Source organism: Saccopteryx leptura, chromosome 1 (genome assembly GCF_036850995.1).
Source record: "Saccopteryx leptura isolate mSacLep1 chromosome 1, mSacLep1_pri_phased_curated, whole genome shotgun sequence".
NCBI classification, from domain to species: domain Eukaryota; kingdom Metazoa; phylum Chordata; class Mammalia; order Chiroptera; family Emballonuridae; genus Saccopteryx; species Saccopteryx leptura.
The window spans coordinates 175,069,818-175,084,046 of record NC_089503.1 but is presented as its reverse complement, the minus strand read 5'-3'; the positions used below and the strand labels follow the sequence as shown (position 1 = coordinate 175,084,046).

The 14,229-nt window shown below is 40.6% G+C and overlaps 1 pseudogene; it reads left to right on the top strand.

Annotated features, from left to right (window-relative positions):
• The first annotated feature begins 5,440 nt into the window (after window positions 1–5,440).
• LOC136388168 (protein FAM161A-like) lies at window positions 5,441–8,220 on the top strand (annotated as a pseudogene).
• The last annotated feature ends 6,009 nt before the right edge of the window (window positions 8,221–14,229 follow it).

Here is a 14,229-nt window from a genome sequence, read left to right as displayed (position 1 = left end):
AGGGAAATGATTGCTAAGGGGTGCAGAATTTCTTCTTGGGGTGATGAAGATGTTTTTGAATTGGATCGTGGTGATAGTAGCACAACCTTGTGAGAATACTTAAAACCACTGAATTGTATGCTTTAAAGTAGTAAGTTTTTTATGTAAACTATAGCTCAGTTGCAATTTTGATTTAGGCAGGTATCAAAAGATGCTAAAACTAGAAAGTAAAGGTGTGATGTGGAACATAATATTTACATAGTCTCAGAATAACTCCCCATAAGTTGCATATTAATTACAAAGATAAAAGAAAAGTTTATCACAGCTAAATGATCAAAATTAGTATCACGAGTTATGGGAGGAATGGAAAGCAAGTGTCTCCCAATATGGTACCCCCAAAAGAACATAACATAATGTATAGTCCTGCTAAAAAATGCATGTCTTGTATTTGAGGTAGATAAATCTACATAATTGCTCCATACTCTTCAAAAATATTAATGTCATAAAAGACAATGAATGACTAACGATTGTCCCAGATGAAAAGAGACTAAAGAGGCAAGATAACTAAACCCATGGGTGATCCTGAATTGGATTAGGAAAAATAGCTATAAAGAACATTATTGTGACAATTGGCAAACTTTGAATATGAACTATATTAGATAATTATATTGTAATAACATTAAATGTCCTGATGTGGATAATTTTATTAGGGTCTTGTAAGAGAATGTCCTTGTTCTTAGGAAATACACATGGAAGTATTTAAGGGTAAAGGGGAATGATTTCTCAATTTGCTCTCAAATGATTCAGTAGGTAAAGAATGAGATTAATAAGCAAATATGATACATGTTAAGAATTGGTGAATCTAGAGGAAGAATATATGAAAGTCATTTGTACTACAGTATCTTGCAATTATTTCAAAATAAAAAGGGTTTTATTTTTCAGTTACAGTTGACTTTCAATATTATATTAGCTTCAGGTATACAGCAGGCATCGTGATTAGATATTTATATAACTTACGAAGTAATTCCACCCAAGAAGTCTAGTACCCACCTGGCACCATACATAATTATATATTATTGACTATATTCCCTATGCTGTACTTTACATCCCCATAACTATCAAAGTAAAAAGGTTTTAAATAAATATGTCCATATTTTTTTAAATTTTTTTAAAAATTATTTTTATTTATTCATTTTAGAGGAGAGAGAGAGAGAGAGAGAGAGAGACAGAGAGAAGGGGGGAGGAGCAGGAAGCTTCAACTCCCATATGTGCCTTGACCAGGCAAGCCCAGGGTTTTGAACCGGCAACCTCAGCATTCCAGGTCAATGCTTTATCCACTGCGCCACCACAGGTCAGGCAATATGTCCATATTTTTATATCTTCATAACATCCTATGACAGTGGTTCTCGAAGTGTGCGCCAGGGCACACTGGTGCACCCTAGAATATTTCCAGGTGTGCCCTATGGTATTCCAGAGAAATATGTGCCTTTTGGGGACCAAAAATACAACAGGGCTTTTGGAGTTTATATTTTGGGGGACAGATGTGTGGGGAATTGGCTGTAAGCTGACAGTCTGCCCAACCCCCCACCTCACTTGCCTGATTAGGTTGCAAAAGGCTGTTAAGCTGTGGCGCTGGATTGTTTACACTACTCGCCATGTTCCCCAGAAAGACTGGAGGCAAGTTTTTTCTATCCTTTGTTTGGTGTCAAGTTAAGTTGATATGTATGGTGGGGGTTTTCTGCACTCAACACCATTTAGAGTAAAAAGAGAGGAATTCTTCAAGGTATTGACGAGAAAATGAGAGTTTGTCTTTCAAATATATGCCCAAACATTGAAGAAATCACTAGGACACATCAGGCTCATGTTTCATGTAAACACAAGAATGAAAAAACTTAACACATTCGTGCCAGGATCTGCCAAATTTACTAAGTCTTACTAAGAATGTATCTATATATATAAAAAGATAACTTTTTTGTCATTTTTTAATTTTTAACCCCTCTTTTTTATGAATTCTAAAAAGCATAACTCAAAAATGTAACATAAAAATGTTTTTAATGTCAGAATAAATTTAATTTTGTTGTATTTATTTCATTTAATTACCATAAAAGCACGCTTGGACTTTCTTTTTTTCTTTTTTCTTTTAAAAATAAATTTTTATTAATTTTAATGGGGTGACATCAATAAATCAGGGTACATATATTCAAAGAAAACATGTCCAGGTTATCTTGTTATTCAATTCTGTTGCATACCCATCACCCAAAGTCAGATTGTCCTCCATCACCTCTATCTAGTTTTCTTTGTGCCCCTTCTCCTCCCCCTCTCCCTTCTTCCCTCCCCCCGCCCTCCATAACCAACACACTCTTGTCCATGTCTCTTTGTCTCGTTTTTATGTCCCACCAATGTATGGAATCCTGAAGTTCTTGTATTTTTCTGGTTCACTTATTTCACTCCACATAACATTATCAAGATCCCACCATTTTGTTGTAAGTGATCCGATGTCATCATCTCCCATGGCTGAATAGCATACCATGGTGTATATGTGCCACATCTTCTTTACCCAGTCTTCTATGTTTTTTTTACAGTTATTAAAGCCTTTAAGCAAACTCTTGGCCAATAAAGCAAGAATCCATAAAAGAGTAGTGTCCTTAACATGTTCACCAAGTCCAAGTTGGCCCCAACACCATGCCAAATCCCTGAAAAATGCAACCCAACCCCAGTTCAGTCTGTTAGGAGCTGTCACAAGGAGCAGGAGTCCAGGAAAAGTCCACATCCAGGAAAAGTCTGCATGGCACTGGAATTGTTGTCACAATTCTATACTTTGCAGCTTACATCCAAGTCCCAATGACCGCTGCTTCTAGCTGGTAATGATTCAGGTAGACTGGAAAAGCCATCTGCAGCATGTGTGGAGATGGAGTTTCTGTTCTCCTCTGCCTGGAGAGATGAGGCCAGGTTGCTTTTCCCTGGAGCTCTGCGACTGTGGCTTGGTAAAGAGAACCTTGGGATACACTAAGTTCCCGCCACACAAGTCTCTACTGGCTGCCGTTCGCTCCGGGGAGCTGGGCAGCCCTCTCCGCGTTTCCGCTCTTTCTACCAGTCTCGGTGTGGCTTCTTCAGTGTTCCTTGGTTGAAGAGTCCTCTTAGTTTAGTCCAAAGTTGGTTTTTCCAGACGATAGTTCTTAAAATTATTTTGTAATCCACTTTGGTTCTGGGAGGTGGATGTTGGTACGTCTGCCTACTCCAGTGCCATCTTGTCTTCCCTATATATTTTTTTCAATATTTGACTTAATTATTATAACATATTTCTCAGAAATTTGTATATAGTGTGCCTACAATTATTTGTAGGATTTTAAATGCACCCTGATTTCAAAACGTTTGAGAACCACTGGCCTATGACAAAGATCAAGGTGCACAAATCACTAATTGTGAAGCTTTCTGCTTTTTAGTTCTGGGTCTTAATCTTAAAGTTTCCAAGATGTCCTTCCTTTTGCAGCTTTGGTTTGGAATTTAGTTGTTCGATGGTAGATATGGAAACTGCAAAAACAGCAAAGCATGACTAAGGTCTCCAGGAAATGGGGGCAACTAAAGCAAAAATATTAATTGGAAGTAGTGGTGGTTAACTTGTTAGAATTGGCATCCTTTTCCTATTCATGGGCAAGTAAACGATTGGTCATTTTACCTATCATAGTTGCAAATTGTAAAATCATTTTGAAGTTATTTTTTTTTAAATGTATCCTTATTGATTTTGGAGGGAGGGAGGGAGAGAGAGAGAGAGAGAGAGAGGGAGAGAAACACATTGATTTGTTGTTCAATATTTATGCACTCATTGGTTGAGTCTGGTATGTACCCTGACCAGAGATCAAACCAACCACCTTGGTGTATCGGAATGATGCTCAAACCAACTGAGCTACCCAGCCAAGGCTGAAATTATTTCTTTAGTTCTTCTATCTCAGCGTTGCTTAGCATTCAATAAATGCTTTCTGCCTGGGGGGGGGGGTGGGTGTGGGTGAGGGAGGTGGAGGAATAGAGCAAAAAAGGCTAAAAAAATGCTTTATGACTACTCTTTCTGACATATTTCCATACTTATCATATGTTAGTTTTGTTTCTACTAATGGATTGTGATTTTACTTTTCTACTTACGGTATTGCTATCTCTTTATACAATTTGATCTGAAAGAAATTCATTTTCTAGTTTTATTCAAGTTATATACTTTCTTGGAAGGTTGGATTGGAATAAAATTTCTATATATGAAATCATGTTTCAATACATCATGGGAGCTCTCTTATAAAGAAAACCTATAAAAAATTCTTTAAAAAGTGAACTGTTGGCCCTGGCCGGTTGGCTCAGTGGTAGAGTGTTGGTCTGGTGTGCAGGAGTCCCAGGTTCGATTCCCGGCCAGGGCACACAGGAGAAGTGCCCATCTGCTTCTCCACCCCTCCCCCTCTTCTTCCTCTCTGTCTCTCTCTTCCCCTCCCACAACCGAGGCTCCATTGGAGCAAAGTTGGCCCGGGTGCTGAGGATGGCTCCATGGCCTCTGCCTCAGGCGCTAGAATGGCTCTGGTTGCAACAGAGCAGCGCCCCAGATGGGCAGAGCATCACCCCCTCGTGGGCATGCCGGGTGGATCCCGGTCGGGCACATGCGGGAGTCTGTCTGACTGCCTCCCCGTTTCCAACTTAAGAAAAATACAAAAAAAAAAAAAAAAGTGAACTGTCATTCCCTAGCTTAATTTGTCTATTTCTTAAATCCATTAGTTAAATGCAATTTTGTTTCACTTGACATGGGCATTTCATGTGTTTTGCTAGAAATAGGCTATTTTTTTTTCTTTTCCTTTATCTCTGTACATGTGATCAAGTAGTTAATATCTGTCACTGATCAAACAGCACAATATAACTTTGGACACAATTTAAACCACTTTCTGCCAGTAAGTTCATTCACAGTGTCCTGTGTTTATGTGTATTGGATCTGTGCCCTTATATTCCCTACACATTTTTTTAATAGAGAAAAATTTCAAACAAATGGTTGCTTTGTTTTGGTTATTAAAGTCAAGTCTTGTTTTGGAGACACTTTCCAATCAAAACAACTACTTGAAGCTTAAACAGATATTTGAATTTTTAGGAGGAGTTCTGGGTTTTAAATGTGGTTTTGATGCCAGCAAAGCACCAAAGGACTTTTGCAAGATAGTAATCTGAAGAACAGAATGGACATATGCACCTGAAGGATCTATTTTCATATTTATCTGAGGGATAATATTACCTTCCTTCCTTCAGCTCACAAAGTTCATATGAGCATCAGCTGAGACAGCAAATGGGTGGAGTTTTGAATGCCTCCGATTAACAATGTTCAAGTCAATTTACTATAATGCAGACACAGTACAGGCATATCATCTTGGCCCACCCTTTATTCATTTGCCTTCCTGGTCAGGGTCTGTAGTGGGGACTGGGGTCAGGTCAGGTGCAGGGAAGGATGGAGAGCGGTGATCTAAGCTATTCAATGGTAACGCCACAGAAAGATGGGCTTTATGTATCAATGAGAGGATACTAAACCAGACATTGTTTTTCCTACTGTTCACAAGTTTGTGATAAATATAGAAAGAAGGATGACTTCATAGATGAACTAAAAAGAGGTTTGAGAGTTTCTGTGAATCATAAATAATTAATGATGGTTTTTTTTTAATTGTAAGAAACTAATGATACAGTTTACCATCTGAACCACTTCTAAGTGTACGGTTTAGTAGTGTTAAATATACTCACAATGTTGTGCAATCTTTAGAACTCTTTCATCTTGCAGGACTGAAAATCTGCAAACCACAACTTCCCATTCCGCTGCCCCCAGCCCTTGGCGTCCACCATGCTTCTTTCTATCTCTACGAACTGGACTACTCCAAGTACCTCATATGAGTGGAATCATACCAATATTTGGCCTTTTGTGACTGGCTAATTTCTTTTTTCTCTCTTTTTTTTTTTTTTTTTTTGTATTTTTCTGAAGTTGGAAACGGGGAGGCAGTCAGACAGACTCCCGCATGCACCCGACCGGGATCCACCCAGCATGCCCACCAGGGGGCATCACTCTGCCGCAATCAGAGCCATTCTAGCGCCTGAGGCAGAGGCCACAGAGCCATCCTCAGCGCCCAGGCAAACTTTGCTCCAATGGAACCTAGGCTGCGGGAGGGGAAGAGAGAGACAAAGGAGAGGGGGAGGGGTGGAGAAGCAGATGGGCGCTTCTCCTGTGTGCCCTGGCCGGGAATCGAACCTGGGACTCCTGCACGCCAGGCCGACACTCTACCACTGAGCCAACCAGCCAGGGCGTGACTGGCTAATTTCACTTAGCATAATGTCCCCATGTTGTAGCATATGTCAGAATTTCTTTCCTTTTTATGGCCGAAGAGTATTCTGTTGTAGAATGCCCTCTCACAGGGCACTCAGGCCTCAGCAATGATGATGGCCTCTTCCCACCCAGCAGCAGAACTGGTGAGCTGGTCTCCTGGCACAAAGACCCCTTAACAGCGGCCTTGGAGGAGGAGGAGGAGGAGGAGGAGAAGGAGGGGAGGAGGAGGAGGAGGAGGAGAAGGTATGGCCTTCAGGGAGGCTGGCTGATTTTAACACCAACATTCCCAGGGTGGATGACAAACTCATATAAGCTGGAAGGACCTCATGGACTTTTTTTTTTTTTTTACTTTTTTTATTAATTTTTTTTAGAGAGGAGAGAGAGAATGTGTGTGTGTGTGTGAGAGAGAGAGAGAGAGAGAGAAGGGGGAAGGAGGTGCAGGAAGCATCAACTCCCATATGTGCCTTGACCAGGCAAGCCCAGGGTTTTGAACCGGTGACCTCAGCATTCCAGGTCGCGCTTTATCCACTGCGCCACCACAGGTCAGGCGTCATGGACTTTTTTGATATTTACCACTCTAACGAAGAATATGTCAGCAAACTAGAAGAGCTGAAGGCTGCCCACATGGAAATTATGGGAAAGTTAGAGAAAATGCACCAGAATAAATTAAATTTTTTAAAAAATTATTTTTATTTATTTATTCATTTTAGAGGAGAGAGAGAGAGAGAGAGAGAAGGGGGGAGGAGCAGGAAGCTTCAACTCCCATATGTGCCTTGACTGGCAAGCCCAGGGTTTTGAACCGACAACCTCAGCATTCCAGGTCAACGCTTTATCCACTGCGCCACCACAGGTCAGGCCAGAATAAATTAAATTTAAAGGAAGTTCAGCCAATGATCATCACAGAAGACACTTCTAACGTCTCATCCATGACTGTATCAGAAGAGAACTCCTATCACCCTGTCTCGTCAATCACATCACTTTCAGAACTTGACTTGGGTCATTTTTCCTCCTTGGTTGTGTCTTCCCCTGAAGACGAGCTGCCCAGCTGAGGAAAAGAATATCTATCCCGAGGAGAATGGAATGATGGCCTATGCTAAGGAGCTCATCGCCAGCTTATGGACAGATGTTTCTGTTAAAGGTTATCGCATTCAGTGAAGATGCTGACTTCCCAGGAGCTGGAAAAACAAAGAAAAGAACAAAAGAGTGGGTGCCAAAGATTCCAGTTCCTGAGCCTTTTCAAATGATGATTCGAGAACAGAAGAAAAAAGACGAGAACATGAAATCTCCGTCAGATATTGAGATGGTACAAAAACTGTTCCAAAAACAAGAAACATCAGAGTGTAAGAAAAAAATCCAATCCAGTCCCACTATTCATCTTTCTTCCCTTTATCATATGCAGTCAAACAAGATGAAAAATGAGGGAGCATTATGAAAGAGAAAAACAAAGACGCTCTGTGGCCTCACAAAAGTTAATTGCAAGGGAGGCACAGAAGCAAGCAATCTGGGCAAAGCAGCTGAGAGACTTTTTTGAGTCTAAAAAGAAAACATCCATTTAAAGCCAGACCTGTATCTCGATGGAACTTAGGGTTCAGTTACCAATGACAGAGGAAAAGAAGAGCTCTGTGGGAAACATGCGGACACAGCTGAGAGCCCAAGAGCTTTTACCGAATCTATTCCCTCTGCCTTGGAGACCAGCTTGCTGGAGTTTTGCTTCAAGGAAGCCCAAGCGTCCTGAACAGGCTGAAAATTTGACAAGTAAACACAAGTCTAGGAGCCAGACTGCTGACTTTGGAGACATTCCTGAAAGATGTCAGAAACACCTTGCAGAGCAGAAGTGTCCAGAACTCTTAACAGTCTGCAAACCATCTGATCCTCATGTAGCTTCATATGCATATATAATCAGGCAACCACAACCATAGTTAAGGTATAGAACATTTTCATCACCCCATATGGCTCCCTGGTCCCTTTTCCCAGTCAACCCCGACGCCCCATACTCCTTGCTCTAGGCAATTGATATGCATTCTATCATCATTAGGGTTTTTTTGCCCCAATGTTTTGTATAAATGGTATTCGGGAGAGAAAGATAAGTCAGACATGGTCCGCTGTCTGGTACAATGTTTCTCAAACTTTAAGTTCATTCCCTTTTCGATAACGATAAAAATCTCAATCCTGTCCTGAGATACTGGGTATGTCCATAGAAGGCCATACCAATATCCCCTACTTTCTCATGACTTTGACAATCGCTGCTTCTCTGTATCCTCTGCAGCCCAGAAGATCTTGTTGAGCATTCCATTCAGAAGTTTTTATACTTCTCACAAAAATTAGGGGATATTTTATTGCTTCGTATTCATCTTGAAATATCCCCTAATTTTTGTGAGCAGTATATATGCATTTTCTTTTTTCTCCAAAATAAAGTCATATTATCACATTATTATGTAGTTTCAACTTATATATGTGGTTCACTTCTCCAGGTGTCCCCTTAATGGGGGAGGAGTGTGGTCCTTACACTGAGAATCACTTGTCTGTTCTTATAATCACATGGAAGTTAGATGGCTAACCATTGGCATTTACCTGCTAAAGGACATCTGGGAAGAAGTTGTACAGTGCTTTGCCTCATCCTGCCTCATTTTAAGTGCTTTGCCTTTATGGATACCAAGAATTTAATGATTATAAACCAAACAATTGCTCATGTCTTTATTTTTTATCCATTGGCTTCCTGATATTATTATTATTTTTTAAAAATATTTTATTTATTGATTTTTAGAGAGAGGGGAGAGAGAGAGAGAGCGAGAGAGAGAGAGAGAGAGAGAGAGAGAGAAGGGGGAGGAGCAGGAAGCATCAACTCCCATATGTGCCTTGACCAGGCAAGCCCAAGGTTTCGAACCGGCAACTTCAGTGTTCCAGGTTGACGCTTTATCCCACTGTGCCACTACAGGTCAGGCACCTGATATTATTTTTAATAGTTCTTCCATAATCATATAATAGCTTCATTTGTAAGGTCATTGAGATCCAGGAAATAATAAGCATTCAAATAGTTTAGCCAAAGACTTTAAATCACTACATGAGGCAAGGCATTCCCATCTAGGTTGTTGAGGGTGGTATTGTAGGATTTAGAGATCACAGCAAAAAAAAAAAAAATTAGAAGTATCATTTTACAGTTGTAAAAGGAAAAGATCTAACTGTAGAAATCTACTATGTCCTAATAGCTCGTTTAAAATTTGCCTAGTAGGACAGCAGAAGGCAGGGCACACGTCTATGGAAGGAGGATTCATTCATTAAAAGGAAGGAAGCAGTTGATTTATTTAGGGAGTTCCATCCTCCTTTTCTTCCCCCTTCTCCTCTTTATAGAACACTGATTGTCATAGTGATTTTGTCCTTGGTCTTCATTTTCAGCACAGGCTTTTGCAGCTTTTTCACTAATGCTCAACCCAGCAAAGAGAAGGTGTCAGAAAGTAGAAATTTAAAAAAAATGTTAAGAATGGGAAAAGAGAGAAACCAGGCATTCATTCATCTAGTAGTTCCTCTAAAATCCGTACATGTGTTGAGCCCTCACTAGGAAGCGAGACAACATTGTTTTCACCCTTATAGATAGATGTCTTTGTGGCTGTTGATGACTATGTCTCAGTATTTCCTGTGTGAGAGCCTAAGTGAAAAATAATTTTCCTCTGGTTTCAACCAGGAGTAGTTGTTCTTTTGAGCAACTAATTGCTTTAATTTTCTGAGAGCACTGGGAATCATGAAATTGATCATGTTTTTGTTGTTGTTTTGTTTTGTTTTCTCCCCTCTGTCCTGAAATCTTGAACATTCAGAGTTCAGGATTTGTGGCTGCTGTTTCTACCCAGCAAATAAGCCCACCTAGCTTCCTTGTGATTTTTTTTTCCTTGTGATTTTTTTATCCTTCATTCTGATTTTCTTACTTGATTTTATTTTAATTTTATTACAGTATATTGTAAAATTGTTGAGATGCTTTATATCAGTGGTAGTCAACCTGGTCCCTACCACCCACTAGTGGGCGTTCCAGCTTTCATGGTGGGCGGTAGCAGAGCAACCAAAGTATAAATAAAAAGATAGATTTAACTATAGTAAGTTGTTTTATAAAGCTTTATTCTGCCAAACTTAGCGAAAATCTGACATAAAGTTCTTGGTAAGTAATTATTATTATATGCTTTAACTTGCTGTAACTCTGCTTTATAAATTTTATAAAGTAAAGTTACTTCTCTACTTTATAAATCACTATTACTATGGAACCAGTGGGTGGTTAGAAAATGTTACTACTAACAGAGATACAAAAGTGGGTGGTAGGTATAAAAAGGTTGACTACCCCTGCTTTATATCCTCTTTGAAAACAATGGCGTATAAATAGGTAAAAACTAGAAGGGGAGAAACTCTTAGATAACAAGGGACCTTGAACAATTATCCTGTGGTTTTGCAGTGAGTTTTTATCAGAAGCTGTATAATGTAGTATTTTAATGTACAGGTCTGGAGTCTAAGGGGTTTCATCTCACATTTTCACTTACTTAGCATTACTTTAGGAAATTGATTTGTTTGATTTAATCTCCTACGCTCTCTGTACTTAGGACATCACTGTTTTTAAGTCATAATATAGTCAGTGTATTATGTGATTGCTGTATGACAAATTATCCCTAAATTTAACAAATTAAAAGAACATACTTATTATTTCTTTTTTTTTTTTTTTTTTTTTTTTTTTTTTATTTTTCTGAAACTAGAAACGGGGAGAGACAGTCAGACAGACTCCCGCATGCGCCCGACCAGGATCCACCTGGCACGCCCACCAGGGGGCGACGCTCTGCCCACCAGGGGGCGATGCTCTGCCCCTCTGGGGTGTCGGTCTGCCGCGACCAGAGCCACTTTAGCGCCTGGGGCAGAGGCCAAGGAGCCATCCCCAGCGCCCGGGCCATCTTTGCTCCAATGGAGCCTCGGCTGCGGGAGGGGAAGAGAGAGACAGAGAGGAAGGAGAGGGGGAGGGGTGGAGAAGCAGATGGGCGCTTCTCCTATGTGCCCTGGCCGGGAATCGAACCCGGGACTTCTGCACGCCAGGCCGACGCTCTACCACTGAGCCAACCAGCCAGGGCCTACTTATTATTTCATAGATACTGTGAGTCAGGAATCTGAGAAGGGCTTAGCTGGGTCCTCTGCTTCAGGATTTCTAACAAGGCTGAACTCTAGGATATTATTTGAAGATTCAACTGGGGGAAAATCAGCTTCCAACTTCACCCACATGGTTGTTGGGATTCATATCTTCAAGGGCTGTTGGATTGAGGCCTCCCTTAGCGCCTTCCCACTTCCTTCATCAAAGCTAGCAAGAGAGACACTCCATTAGCAAGATGAACGTCACAATCTTTTGTGACTTAATGTTGTAAAGAATTTGTCTGGTCTTTGCTCCTGGTTCCTGGGAGGTAGCCTCTGAATCCTTAAAATTTCTTTTCTTTTTCTTTTTTTCTTTTTATTGATTGATTGATTTTAGAGAGAGAGGTAGGGAGAGAGGGAGAAAGAGAAAGAATGAAATATTGATTTGTTGTTCCACTTATTTATGCATTCATTGTTTAACTCTTATATGTGCCCTGACCAGGGATCAAACCGCAACCTTGGCGTATTGGGAAAGTGCTCTAAACCAACTGAGCTACCCAGTCAGGGCAAAATTTCTTGAGTTATTGGAGTGCCTTAGTTATTCATGGTTGGCTGCTCAACCACACCTGAGTTTTTGTTGACGAGATGACTCAGGATGGGGAAATCAGAAAGACCAACCTTGTGGTTAGAGGGTTGGAACTAGCTCCTCCAATGGGGAGAGGAAGAGGCTGGAGATTGAGTTCAGTCACATCTCATGACCAATAATTAAATCAACCATGCATAGGTAGTAAAACTACTGGACACTGGACACAATAAAAATACTGGACACTGAGGCTCAGGCGAGCTTCCTGGCTGGTGAACACATTGATGTGCCGGGAGGTCAGTGTCTTGATTCCATAGGAAGAAGATGCAGAAACTCTGCATGTGTGACCCTCCCCAACTTTGTTCTTTGTGTCTCTTCATTCGGCTGGTCCCACTTTGTATCCTTTACAATAGAACACTAGGTGTAAGTATAGTACTTTCCTGAGTTCTGTGAGTTGTTCTCTAGTGGATGGTTAAACCTAAGAGGATGATAAGAATTCTCTGGATCCCTAGTCAGTGGCTTGGGGACCCCCAAGCTTGTGGCTGGCATCTTGTTGGGGATTGTGCCCTTAAGTCTATGGAGTCTGCACTCACTCCCGCAGGTTAGTGTCAGATTGTATTATAATGTTACATCCAATCACAAAGTGATATCCCATTACCATTGCTGTATTCTGTTGGTTAGAAGCAAGACACGAGGTTCAGCCCACACTTGAGAGAAAGGGAGTTGCATAAAAGCATGACACCAGGAGGCAGGGGACATTGGGAAGCTTTTTATCATGGCATAGCCCATAGACTATGGTGACTTGCCTTACAATATCTCGATTGGTTATGTGCACATGAGGTCATAGATTATGAAATTTTAATGCTATAAAGAACTGTAGATATTGTTTGGTCTGTCAGTGGTCGGCAAACTCATTAGTCAACAGAGCCAAATACCAACAGTACTACAATTGAAATTTCTTTGGAGAGCTAAATTTTTTAAACTTAAACTATATAGGTAGGTACATTGTTATTAACTTAATTAGGGTACTCCTAAGCTGGCCTTTGCATCCGCACTCAAGGGGCCAAAGAGCTGCATGTGGCTCGCAAGCCACGGTTTGTCAATTACTGGTCTAGTTCAACCCTCTTATTTTACAGATGAGAAAAGTCAGGCTTACTGAGTGTAGGTATGTTGTTTGAGAGCATTCAGTGAGCTAGTGTCAAGGTCAGGACAAGAACTCAATGCTCTTTTCCCAATGCCATGCTGACCAAATGATTTACTCCAGTCACCAAGTAAATTGGAACTGCTATAGATCAATAGTTATACCTCTTAAAGCATGTTGATAAAGCTTGTGTACTCCTTTGCAGAGATAGAAAATCACCAAGGATGAGAAGTTTCCAGGAGAGTCAAAGATTTTGGAAGGCAATGTTTTTAACTGGCAGAAGGTTGTAAAAGCTCTTTGTTTCTTGCACATGATGCATTGATTTTACTTTTAATTGGGGAATCAAATTAAGAAGAAAGCATAGAATTTCAGAGGCAAGGAAATAAGGTACAGAAGCAAAAGAGAATTAAGCTTCAGATTGATAGTTTACAGAGTATTAGTAATGCTTCCTAGACTGGCCCATAAATTAATCCAGCTTCTTAGTTAGTGTTATAATTAGTGGCAGAGGAGTTCTAGAACCAGTACTGAAATGAGTGTTATGTAGCTTGTAGAAATTACAAGAGGAGCTGAAGAGCTTTGACCTCAAATAAGATGGGCAGGGGGAAAATGCTATTAGAACACACTAAAGAAGCTTATTGGCTTCTTTAATGGGTTTACAGAATAGCTTCAATTGTGACTTCTGAGCAAATTGCCAGGAAACAATAGCCATTGACATTACGGGGATTGGATGGAGTGGGCAGGAAGCAATGGTGATTTTTAGCAAAGCCAGCAGGCAACTTGCAAAGTCAAGTTAAACTTCACACAGCTATTCAGGACTAACAGAGACTGTAGTTTCCAAAGGCATTTTTTGGAAAAAAGGACTTCTTCCAGCAGAGTCGTGGTCAAGTCATGTCACTGACCACAAACATGTCACTAACTCTCTATTATCTTCACCAACAAGACCATGCCCACCAATGTGTCATTCAGACTGATCCTCCAGTGGTGTTATCCCGCTGCCACACTCAACGTGAATCCTTTGCTCCATTCCAGTGAGGTTACTTGGTGTTCTATGCCACACCATGGCATTCTTGTCCTCATGACATTCTTTCGTTCCACCTAAATCCTGCCCGTTTTTCT